Raw genomic sequence first — 12900 nt, 5'->3', positions numbered from 1 at the left:
ACACAACAACATCCTTTCTAAATGCAGGGTCTAGAACTGACCACATTACTCCAGATGTAGTGGGACCTTGATGAAAACAGAACTATCACCTCACTTGTTCTGAGTCCATTATAAAAAGTAGCATACCTTCAAGGCAGGGGTCCCCAAACTTTTTACACAGGGGGCCAGTTCACTGTCCCTCAGACCACTGGAGGGCTGGACCATAAAAAAAAAAAACTATGAACAAATCTGTATACCGCCGTCTGGGATAGTGGAGGCTGCAGCGTTGGCTGTGATGGGCCTGTCACACCTTGCACAGGCCCATCACTGCCACCACTATAGCGGGTAGCAGTATACACAGGGCGGAATCCCCTCCCCCAGATTGTGGCTCACCTTGCTTCCACTGTGCAGCCACATAATCCTTTGTGCCGCACCTAGTTCTTGTTCAGTTACTCTCAGAACAAGGAGCCACGCAAAGGATTATGTCGCTAGAAGTAGTACTGTATGTGAGCAATGCTGTGCCACATACAGTACTCCTCTCACTCACCACCAATGAAAGAGGTACCCCTTCTGGAAGTATGATGGGGGCCAGATACATGGCCTCAGGGGGCCACATGTGGCCCGTGGGCCATAGTTTGGGGACTCCTGCTTCAAGGGATCAACTCTGGGTCTGGAAACTTGGGTTCCTCAAGAGGTGTCTACTATTCAGGGATCCCAGGTCCTACAGGTAGCTATCCTAATACTGAATGTCATGAGCTCCTGGTTGTTTATTTCTCTTTAAAAATCAGTCAGCTGGTTCTGTTCTTTAACATAAATAATATGACAAAAATAGTACTTATAAAGTGTTTCTCCTAAACTTGAAGCACAATCTCCCACAAATACAGAGTCCATGAGGGGAAGAGTAGACACAAACTTAAAATACAAAGATAGACTTCTGGGACATTTAACCAACAAGATAGACCAGACATTTTATCCATTGCTCAAAATCTCTAAAATCTCTGCAAAATAGAACTTCTGCACAAGAGATAAAACAATTTCAGCTGCCTCCATGGTCTAGGACACAAAAAACCCTAAGGAGTTATCAATCCAATGAAGAAAAAGCTAATCCCTGACCTCTAATGCCCTCACTAAATTCCCCTAATCCCATTGTGGCAAATCTATGGCATATGTGCCACAGAGGGCATACAGAGCCCTCTTTGTGAGCACACATACTGTTGCCCACAAGAGTTCATTACTAGAAAGGCAGAGGGACTCAGGTGGAGCTGCTACCCCCCTCCCCCAGAAGGGAATCCCTTTGTTTTAATTTAATCATCAGGGAATTGGAATTCCCGTCCCTTTTCATTTAATCAATTAAAGGACCTGGAGGTTCTTTGAGATGTGCAAGGATACACATGTCCACAGTGAAAGGAAATTGAAACCAAAGAGACAGGAAATTGATCCCACAAGCACTACCCCACCCCAGGGTGGTACCAGGCAAATTAAGGAACTATGATTGTTTCCTTAGATGTGACGTGAGAGAGCTAATGGGTGGAGAAATCAGTTTATAAAGGCAAGACCTGGGGTATGGAAGATATTCTCTCTCTGGCTCTGGCTGAAGAGACATTATTATAAAGGGGGAAAGGGGTTAAATTTAAAGGGTTGGACTTGATTATTTACGAGTTTGGTCTCCAGGGATTTAATTACTAAATCCCAAATCAATTACAAATTCAGAATGGATCTTATGGTAGTTTAATTTACAATAAAGAAGGAAGATATTAAGGAAGAGAGAAAGAAAGGAAAAAGAGAGATCCTTTTGAGCCAGGCAGGAGTTCAGAGGTCCCTGCCAAGGGAAAGGAGTCTCAAGATGGTGGACCTTTCTGGAGGCTGGTGCCTCCAGAAAGGCCAAGGAAAGGGAGTCAGTCCTTTCACTCACCATGTGTCAGTCCAGTCAACAGATCCTCATGCCCCTCTTCACCAGCCTCAACTCGAAAGCATGAAGAATTGAATTCTCACAGGAAGTTCCATTCCAAGACTCCCATCTCCACTTCCAAAAATGAAGAACTCCCAGAAGAACTGAGTTCAGACCCTTGTCTCTTTCTTTTAAAGATCTTTTTTCTTGAGTCACTTCCCCTAATTCCACATCTACTAATCACAGCTGATGCTCTGCTCTAGGACTGCCCAGACAGCAGTTAGTCGATTCTGATTCATTGCCCACTATTGCACAGGTGGGTCATAGACCTCCCACTTCATGATTAAGTGGGATATGTGCACTTTTGATGATAAGATCTAAATGGACAGATCTTCCCACTCAACTTTAAGTATCATGTTTGCACTTTTTTGTGATTGAATCTAAAAATAGACATGAGTTACAATTTAAATCTTCACAATCAGGGAAGAGCTAAGTACGTTCATTGTTACAATCAGGGGAGAGCCAAATCCAATCTTCACAATCCCCCATGATGATCATTGGGAGACTAGTCTTTCCATTGATCATTTAACATAATCATCTTGTACCCCTAAAAATGTCTAATATTTCACCTTCTAAGAGGAAACTACAATAGTTAGAGATGAGAGGGAAATAGAAAAGAGAGAAAGCAAAACCAATGTTTTGCTAGGTGCATTGAGAAAAGACCAATTAGGGGGCAGTCCCTTTTGGCATAAAAGTATACATTTACAATAAATGTTCAACCCCCTTCAGTTCAATTGATTGCACCCAAAAATTCATTCCACATCTTCTTAATGCAGTGTAGGTTTCTGCAGGCATCTTTCTTCAAACAGTTCATTATCTGGATTCAAGGAATTAGCAATCTTCTTTTCCTGAAATTCTTTCTCAAACAAAATTTTAAATCTTGAATTTTTTTTACAAAAATACAATAAAATCCCTCACCTGGATCAACTCAAAGTGGTTGAGTTATGGGATGTATAAGTCAATTATCAAAAGAAAAAACCAAAAACATAAAAAGAAAAATAAATAGAAGAAAAACTTTGAGAGAAATAAAAAATTCAGAACCAGAATCAAAATATCAAAAACTATGTATATAAAATTTCTGAATAAAACAAGAATAAATTCATAAAAGGCCCTTGTATTAGGGTCTAATTAAAGTAAATTTCTGTCCTACAAATTTGTAGGGAAAAAAATCCATTAATATTGTATTTACCCATTATAAGTCAGGACTACAGGAAGCTGTCATACTATAAGAAAAAAAAAGACTAGATTTTTGTGTAAAAGGGAAGTGTCATTCCTTGGTCTGATTTTTTGTCATTTCTCAGGGATAGGGGAGCCAGAACAGCCAATTATTAGGCACTTTCATAGAAAGTATTTTTCGCAAGGGGTGTAGTTCAAGGAGTCCTGCATTTTAACATATGACAAGCACTGCAACCTCAAGTCTCCTACTAGGTTCAAGTTCTTTCATATTGGCAAAGAAGTTCATCAATCCTACCTGGATTGGTTTCTTTCTTTTTTGACATGTGTGCTCTTTTATTTGGCACTATTCAGGTTAAATCCATGATTCTATTACACTACGTAGATAAAGTCTGTGCTCCTTTTTTTTATCCCATTTCCTTGAATAATACACAAACATTAATCACAGCCCTATAATATTTATCAATAAATGGTAGGTTTCCATAGTCTAAAGCTTTTGGGTATGCATTTTATGCTAGGCATTGGACATCTAGCTTATTCTATTGCAAAAAACAAAAATAGTTAAAAGAAAATCTTCTCAATATGGGTGACATACTTCAAATGCAAAAAATGAGAGAGAAAAAATCAAATACTATATGGCACAGATAGGAAGAAAAACAAAAATGTTTAAAATATGTATATTTCACAGTCATAGAAGTACTGTGTTCAAAAATCTGCTTCTTCTTTGCTGCTATTTGGAGGGGAAACAAAACTGGAAAGGGTTAATATCAACAAAATTAATAGAGTCTAAGAGGTACCACCTTCTGCTCCAAGTGGAGGGGCAGTAGCACCGTGAGTATTTTTTGGATGAGCTCTACTTAAGTTATACTTATAAGTTGAGAAGTTAGTTGGTTTGAGTTATCATTTTCCCAATTCTATTTCTATAATTTTGATTTCTAAAATTTTGACTCCTATAGTCATTATAGTTATTTCTATCAGTCCTAAAGTTGTGATTTCTATGATCATTACTATAGTAATTTCTATAATTATTATTTCTCATTGTCTTGAATAAATTTCTACAGTCCATCATTTTGTGGCCCTTCTCACAGAAATGACAGGTAATGGATCATTAGTTAGATTCTCAGAGGGGCAAGTGCCATTGGTTGAGTATCATGCCCTTTTTCCTATTTACCAATCCTATCTATTAAATATTTCAATTCTTTCCTCATTGTCTCCATGAAATCCTCTTCCTCTTTTTCTTTGTTTCCTTTTGAAACATATACAGCAGTTTTTCTCAATTCATCAAGATCCATTTCAGGCCACCTTGGACAATGAGTTCTAAAATAATACCTGATCACTTTGCAAGAGTTATTAACAAAGTGTCTTCTAATTTGTCTTATGTAATTTTCTTTAGAAAGATCAAAGTCTAGATACCAACCCCCAAACTCAATGAGCCTATCCATGAATCTGGAGGGTGTTTCATCATCATTTTGCTTAAGTTTTTCAAATTCTGTCCATCTAGCTGTGTTTTCAGAGCACTCTTTCATTGCAGTTAGAATGGCCTCCCTACAATGATATAGTTGTAAATAATTTTCAGAGATGTTATAGTCCTATCCAGGGTCTTGTGATGGCCAGTGTGTTGCATTACACCCTCGGACTTTAAGGACATGAGATTATTGCTCTGGTGATTCTTGCTGAAGAGACTCTTGTGGACTTCTGGCTAGAGATTGGAACCCTGTCGGTGATGAGCTGGAGTCCATCAGAATGGCATATACTGTAGTAGGCTACCCTACCCCTTTCCTACATTTCCCTCACATTACTATCTCTAATTTGATGTAATAAAGCTATTAAAAGCCTAATAATTCAATTTTAAATATTATACCCCTCTCCACCATGCCTGAGAACATTTTTTCACTTCACCAGCCCCTCTGCCCAGCAGTCCAATGTTCTTCATATTTAGTCATGGATTTTTGAAAGGGAGAGTTCTGATATTAAGTTGTAGTGTATTGTATTGATCTTGATTGGATTAAGCTGTAACCTGCTCTACTCACTGACCAAATCAAAATAATGGATAGGGACTAAAGCACTATTATTGCATATTAGCTACCTACTCTGTTTCATTAATCAACTTTTCTATTTCTTACTATAAAAGTAAATTTTGGTGAGTTATAAAAATAAAATATTTAGATGGAAAAACTGTTCAATATAGGTTCAAAACTGTTTAACTTGCCAATTAGGTTCAAACTGTTTGCATGCTTTTGATAGAGATAATCAAAAGTACCTTCAGTGATGAAGTGAAGCTCAAATGTGAACTTCCCTTCAGGGCCAGGCGCAAGGACGATAAAGAGACTCTTATAAACATAAAATGTTTATTGAAATATATAAGGATAAGGATTTCTAATTCTAAGGTATTCTAGATCCACCCAAATAAACTCTCAGGTTCCACAAGGAACTGCTTCTCCTGTATTTCACAGGCTACACTAATCCTCCCTGATCTGACTAACCCAAATTTATACTATCTAAATAAAACTACCACTAATATCCTTATAAATCTTAACTTTGCCTTCAAATTATGAAATAATTCTGAGTCTTAACAGACTCAGAGTCCAAACCAAAGACCAGATATTTCTTTGGTCTTCTCAGATATAAACCAATCTATAAAAACCACAATAGATAGTCAATAGTGTTTTCGAAATTGGGAAAGGAAAACACTGAGCTCCTTCAGATCTTTCCCACAGACAGAGAGAGAGGCAAAGTTGTTACTTCCTCCAGTCCTGAGAGAGAATCTCTGAGAGTGTGTCTCTGCCAACTGCCAGAGAGCAACTCCCAACTGCCTGAGAGAGTAATTGATATGGAAAACAGTTATAACTGTCACATCTGAAATTAACATGCTCTCTCAGCTCTGCTTCAAACACCAGTTCTTTTCTCAAGCCAGCCACTTTACTTCTTATCCCTAAACTAATAAAACAATACTTATTTTCTAATATCATCCTTACATTACCTGGTACCAAATTGTTTTGATGATTATCATTCTATAGTATAGTTTAAGATCTGATACTGCTGGGCCCCCTCCCTTCACATTGTTTTTCCATTTACCCACTGTAAGGATAATTTTATAGTTGTGACTTAAAATCTAAATTAATTATTGGTCACCATGGGATATACCAAATAATAAAATACCCAAGTCAGCTGGAAATTATGGTGATTTTAATTAATAGAGAGAGAAGGAATTAAAGAGAAGAGAGAAAGAGAGAGGAAATAGTTAATTTAAACTGCTCTGGCTCAGGCTGAGTCAGGCAGGAGTTAAGGCCTTGGCCAAGGGGGACTCCCCTGAGCACCAAGGGAAAAGGAAGTCAGTATTATCACTTACCATAAGACCATCTCAAGGAAGCTCTCTGAGGGAGCTCCTCCAGGCTGAGTTCTGTAAAGGATAATTTTAGCTTTTTGACCTAAACTATATTAATTATTTGGTCACCATGGATATCCCAAATATAAAAAAAAATACCCAAGTCAGCTGGAAATTTATGGTGATTTAATTAATATAGTGGAAAGAAATTAAGAAGAAGGAAGAAAGAAAAGGGTGTAGGATTTCTCCCACCTGGCTTGTACCAGGAGGAAGACCAAAGGCTCTAGGAAGGTAAGGTTTTGGAGAGTAAAGGAGGAAGGAATCAGCCTGAACTCCAAGAGGCTCAGCCAAGGTGCTTGAACCTGAATCAGCTCAAGGGCAAACTCACCGCCAAAACCCAGACAAATAGCTGCCACCACGCCAAGATGTTGGAACGCTTAGCACACTGCCAGGCAGAGCCTCCTCTCCCGGGAAAGAGGGCAAAGAGAGGAAGTAATGTGCCCTATATAAATGGTTTTACATCACTTTCCTGCATCTCATCTGTACTGATGATAGCTTAGCTTGACTTAGGACAGCCCAGGGATCTGTCAGCTGTTTCTGCACGTGTCTGTTGAAGGTCATCTTCTTAATCTTCTTAGATACTTAGATACTTAATCCTTGAGTATGGGTGCAGACATTCCTGACCTTGTTAAACTAAGTAGGGTGGAGCAATGTAGAGTTCCCAAGACTTGATTCTGTTAGACCAAGTATCTCCATTGTTACAAATCAGGAAATAGCTAAATCAAATCTTCTAAAGTATGGTCTGAGTAGGGTGGAGTAGTTTTAAAATTCACAGTTCCAGAATCAAACTGGAGCCCAGGCCTGCTCACAGGAAGGCACCAACCAGATCCACCTCTCCAGGGAAAGAGTGCGAAGAGAGGAAGTGATGTGCCCTTTATAGAAGGTTTTACATCACTTTCCTGCATCTCATCTGTACCAATGGTAGCTTGGCTTGACTTAGGACAGCCCAGGGGTCTGTCAGCTGTTTCTGCACATGTCTATCAAAGGCCATCCTCCTAGATACTTAATCCTTAAGTATGGGTACAGACATTCCTTACCTTGTTAGACTAAGTACATGAAGCTATGTAAAGTTCACAAGACATTCCTGATTCTTAGACCAAGTATCTCCATTGTTACAATCAGGAGGTAGCTAAATCAAATCTTCACACCACCTAATATTCTTTCTTTCTTCCTCCAGATGAATTTCACTATTAATAAAGTTCAACAAAGTAATCCTTTGGTAGTTTTATTGGCATGGCACTAAATAAGCAAATCTAGGTAGTTTTGTTATTTTTATTATATTGGCTTGGCCTAACCATGAGCAATTAATATTTATCTAATTTATTAGATCTGTATTTGTGTGTAGTGGTTTGTAATTGTGTTCATGTAGTTCATGTGTATGTCTTTTTTTTATCTTTTCCTACTGATTTTTGTTGGTAATACATAGAAATGCTGATGATTTGTTCTCTCTGCACCATTATTTGATATGTTTCTGGAAATACTAGCAAGAACAAAAAAAGACAAGAGAAATTAAAGGCATAAAGACAAAAGAAGAAGAAATAAAATTATCAATATTTGCTAATACTTGGAAAATCCTAGGGAATCAACAAAAGATACTAATTAAAATAATAGCTTCAACAAACTTACAGTTCACAAAATAAACTCTCAAAAATCAAGTTGTTAAAGGAATTTTCTTAATCTCTCTCTCTTTTTCCTTAAGAGGCTAGAGAGCAGGATTTCTAAGTAGATGAGAACTGACAGGTTCAGTGAGTCAGTAAACCAGAACTGAAGATTCCATTACCAAAGAGAGCAGGACTGAAGAGAGGAAGTGGCCTGCCCTTGTAAAGGAAGTTAGGGGAGACAGTTGGTCAGTGAGGAAAGAAAGGAAGCAGCCATGGACAGTTGAGGGCCTTTTGCCTCTGGGATCTCTAGAAAGCAGGAGGTCTGTCTCTGAGGAAAGAATCTGCTGACAGTTGGCTACTGACAGTTGGGCTGTTATAGAAAACTGATCGGAGTGAATGAATCATGGCTATCTATTATTTTAAGGAATTAGCTAGTTAGTAAATAATTAATAAATAGAGGAGGTTAGATTAGGCCAGGCATGCCAGGCAGAAGAAACTGTCCTCAGAAGACAGAGATAGTTTTAGGAAATTTTAGGTAGTTATTGGGAATTTTAGGTATATTTATAGGGTAGAAGATTAATAATCTCTTTTTCCATCTTTCTATCTTTCTATCTGTACTTCTTTCTTAAATTAAACAAACTTTCTGTCAAACTGGTCTCCTCACTTTGTCTAAACCCTTAATTTAACCCTTACAAAGTGTTTTGATGTAATAATAACAAAATACAGGAGACAATAAAAAGTTAAATACCATTCCAAATGACTACAAAACACATAAAATATCTGGGGATCAATCAACCAAAGTATGCAAAATACTTGTAGAAGTTCAATTACAAAGTGCTCCTTAAGCTAAAATAGATAATTATGATCACATAAAAATGTAGTGGTATTAAAGAAAATCAGTGAAGTTAAAATAAGAAGAAAAGCAGTAAACTGGAGAAATTTTTCTCAATATTTCTGTAATAAAAGTCTCATTTCTACTATATTCATACATAAATTATATAAATGTATAAGAATAAAGCTATTCTCTGCTGGAGGGAATATGGCAAAGTCGGGACATTAATGCATTGCTGGTGGAGTTGTGAATTGATCCAATCATTCTGGAGGGCAATTTGGAACTATGCCCAAAAGGCACTAAAAGACTGTCTACCTTTGATCCAGCCATAGCACTGCTGGGTTTGTACCCCAAAGAGATAATAAGGAAAAAGACATGTACAAAAATATTCATAGCTGTGCTGTTTGTGGTGGCAAAAAATTGGAAAATGAGGGGATGCCCTTCGATTGAGGAATGGCTGAACAAATTGTGGTATGTTCGTGATGGAATACTATTGTGCTCAAAGGAATAATAAAGTGGAGGAATTCCATGGGAACTGGAATAACCTCCAGGAATTGATGCAGAGTGAGAGGAGCAGAACCAAGAGAACATTGTACACAGGGACAGATACACTGTGGTACAATCGAATGTAATGGACTTTTCTACTAGCAGCAATTCAGTTATCCTGAACAACTTGGAGGAATTTATGAGAAAAACCACTATCCATATTGAGAGGAAAACCTGTTGGAGTAGAAATAGAGAAGAAAAACAACTGCTTGAATACATGGCTCGAGGGGATATGGTTGGGGATGTAGACTCTAAATGAACATCCTAATGCAAACACCAACAACATGGAAATAGGTTTTGATCAAGGACACATGTAATACACAATGAAATTGTGTGTCAGCTACCGGAAGGGTGGGTAGTGGGGAGGGAGGGAAATAATGTGATTATTGTAACCAAGGAATAATGTTCTAAATTGACTAAATAAATTCATTTAAAAAAAAAGAATAAAGCTATTCTCCAATTGAGAGATGATCAAAAGATATGAAAAGACAATTTTCAGAGGAAGAAATCAAAGCTTTTAATAGTCACATGAAAAAATGCTCTGAATCACTCATCAGATTGTATAATACAACATAAAAAGGGAAATGGCAAATGCTGGAAGTTGTATGGGTAAACAGATGCATTAATGCATTATTGGTAGAATTGTGAACTAGTTCAACCATTCTGGAAAGCAATTTGGAACTAGGCCCAAAAAGCTATTAAACTGTTCATAACCTTTGACCAAGCAATACCACACTTGCATCTATTCCCCATAGAAATAAAAGAAAAATACATATAAAAATATTTATAGTAGCTCTTTTAGTGATGGCAAACTAGAAATTGAAGAGATGCCCATCAATTGGAGAATGACTGAACAAATTATGACATATAAATATGATGGAATAAGAAATGATAAAGAGGATAGTTTCATAAAAATCTGAGAAGTCTTGTATGAACTGAAACAGTAAAGTGAGCAGAACCAGGAGAACAATTTACACAGTAACAGAAATCTTGTAAAGATAATCAACTTTGAAAGACTTAGTACCTCTGAACAACACAATGACCCACCAATCACAATTTCAAGGATTCATTATGAAACATGCTATCTACTTCCAAATAGGGAGCCAATAGACTCAGAGAACAGATTGAAGCAGGTTTTTTATATATTTCTTTCTTTTGGAACATAGCTAATATGGACATTTGTTTTGCATGAGTATATATATATATACATATATTTGTAACAATTTCTATTTTTCTTGCCTTAACAATGAGTGGAGGGAGGGAGAGAATTTGGAACTGGAACATAAAATGGATTTATTAGGAAGTGATATTTAAAGAAATGTCTTAAGTAGCTTGAGAAATATTCAGTGCTCATAGCTATACCTTGTCAATGTCATAAAAATAATACTACCAAAGTTTATTTACAGTTTTAAGGCTATGCCAATCAAATTTTCAAAGAGGATACTTAAGAAATTCATTTGAAAAATAAAAGATCCAGGGGATAAAAATACAACATCAAAGGAAATAATGGAGAGATAAGGTGAGAAGGGGAGGTTATACCTTCCAGAACTCAGACTATATAATAAAGCAACAGCCATCAAAACTATCTGGTATTGATTAAAAGATAGAAAGGTAAATCAAAGGAGATAAAGGAAACAATGGACAATTAATTATAAAACATAAATTATTAAGGAAGAATTCCTTTTTTTAAAAAATAAAAACTGCTTGGAAAACTAGAAAGCAACTTGATAAAAATTAGACTTAACCCAACATCTTAAAGCATACTCCACAACACATTCTAAAATGGATTCAAGAATTTAATATTAAAAGTTCTACTAAAAAAAAAAGAAGAGAAGCAGATTATATGCCTTTAATAGCTATGGGTAGGGTATGTATTATATCTTTGTTCATTGAATATTTCCAACTATATGTAAAAATTTTTTTTAATTCATTTTTTTAAGAATGTGAGGGGGGGCAGCTGTGTAGCTCAGTGGATTGAGAGCCAGGCCTAGAGATGGGAGGTCCTAGGTTCAAATGTGGCCTCAGGCACTTCCCAGCTGTGTGACCCTGGGCAAGTCACTTGACCCCCATTGCCTAGCCCTTACCACTCTTCTGCCTTGGAGCCAATACACAGTATTGACTCCAAGACGGAAGGTAAGGGTTTAAAAAAAAAGAATGTGAATTTGAAAATCTTTCCCTCCCTCCCTTTTCCCATTCCTTAAGAAAGCCAGCAATATAACAATTATACATGTGAACTCATGCAAAACATATTTCCATAGTAGATAGGTTGCAAAAGAAAACACAAACATACACAGACACGCAAAAGAAAAATAAAGTTGGTTTTTTTTTTTTAAATAAACCCTTACCTTCCATCTTGGAGTCAATACTGTGTATTGGCTCCAAGGCAGAAGAGTGGTAAGGGCTAGGCAATGGGGGTCAAGTGACTTGCCCAGGGTCACACAGCTGGGAAGTGCCTGAGGCCACATTTGAACCTAGGACCTCCCATCTCTAGGCCTGGCTCTCAATCCACTGAGCTACCCAGCTGCCCCCAGAAAAATAAAGTTTTAAAAATATTCCTCAAACTTCAGAGTTCATCAGTTCTCTCTCTGAAGATGGATAGTGTTTTTCATCACAGATCCTGTGTAACTCATTTGGATCATAGTTTTGATCAGAATAGCTAAGTCTTTTACAGATGATCATCATTACAATATTGCTGTTATATGTACAGTGTTTTCCAGGTTGTTCTCACTTTATTTTGTATAAGTTCACAAAAGTCATCTCAGGTTTTTTTGTTTTTTTTTAAATTTTATAGTATTTTATTTGATCATTTCCATGCATTTTTCATTAAAGACAAAGATCATTTTCTTTTCCTCCCTCCCACCCCCCGTGGCCGACGAGTGATTCCACTGGTATCATATGTGTTCTTGACTTGAACCCATTGCCATGTTGTTAGTATTTGCATCAGAGTGTTCGCTCAGAGTCTTTCCTCTGTCATGTCCCCTCAGCCATTGTAGTCAGGCAGTTGCTTTTCCTCGGTGTTTCTATTCCCTCAGTTTGTCCTCTGCTTATGGATAGTGTTTTTTTCTCCTTGATCCCTGCAGATTGTGCAGGGACATTACACTGCCACTAATGGAGAAGTCCATTATGTTCGATTATACCACAGTGTGTTTGTCTCTGTGTACAATGTTCTCCTGGTTCTGCTCCTCTCGCTCTGCATCACTTCCTGGAGGTTGTTCCAGTCTCCATGGAACTCCTCCACTTTATTATTCCTTTTAGCACAATAGTATTCCATCACCAACATATACCACAATTTGTTCAGCCATTCCCCAATTGATGGGCATCCCCTCGTTTTCCAATTTTTGGCCACCACAAAGAGCGCAGCTATGAATATTTTTGTACAAGTCTTTTTGTCCCTTATCTCTTTGGGGTACAGACCCAGCAGTGCTATGGCTGGATC

The sequence above is a fragment of the Monodelphis domestica genome, chromosome 1 (assembly GCF_027887165.1).
Source record: "Monodelphis domestica isolate mMonDom1 chromosome 1, mMonDom1.pri, whole genome shotgun sequence".
Lineage (NCBI taxonomy): Eukaryota > Metazoa > Chordata > Mammalia > Didelphimorphia > Didelphidae > Monodelphis > Monodelphis domestica.
The sequence above is the reverse complement of the archived record's forward strand: the minus strand, read 5'-3'. Positions refer to the sequence as shown.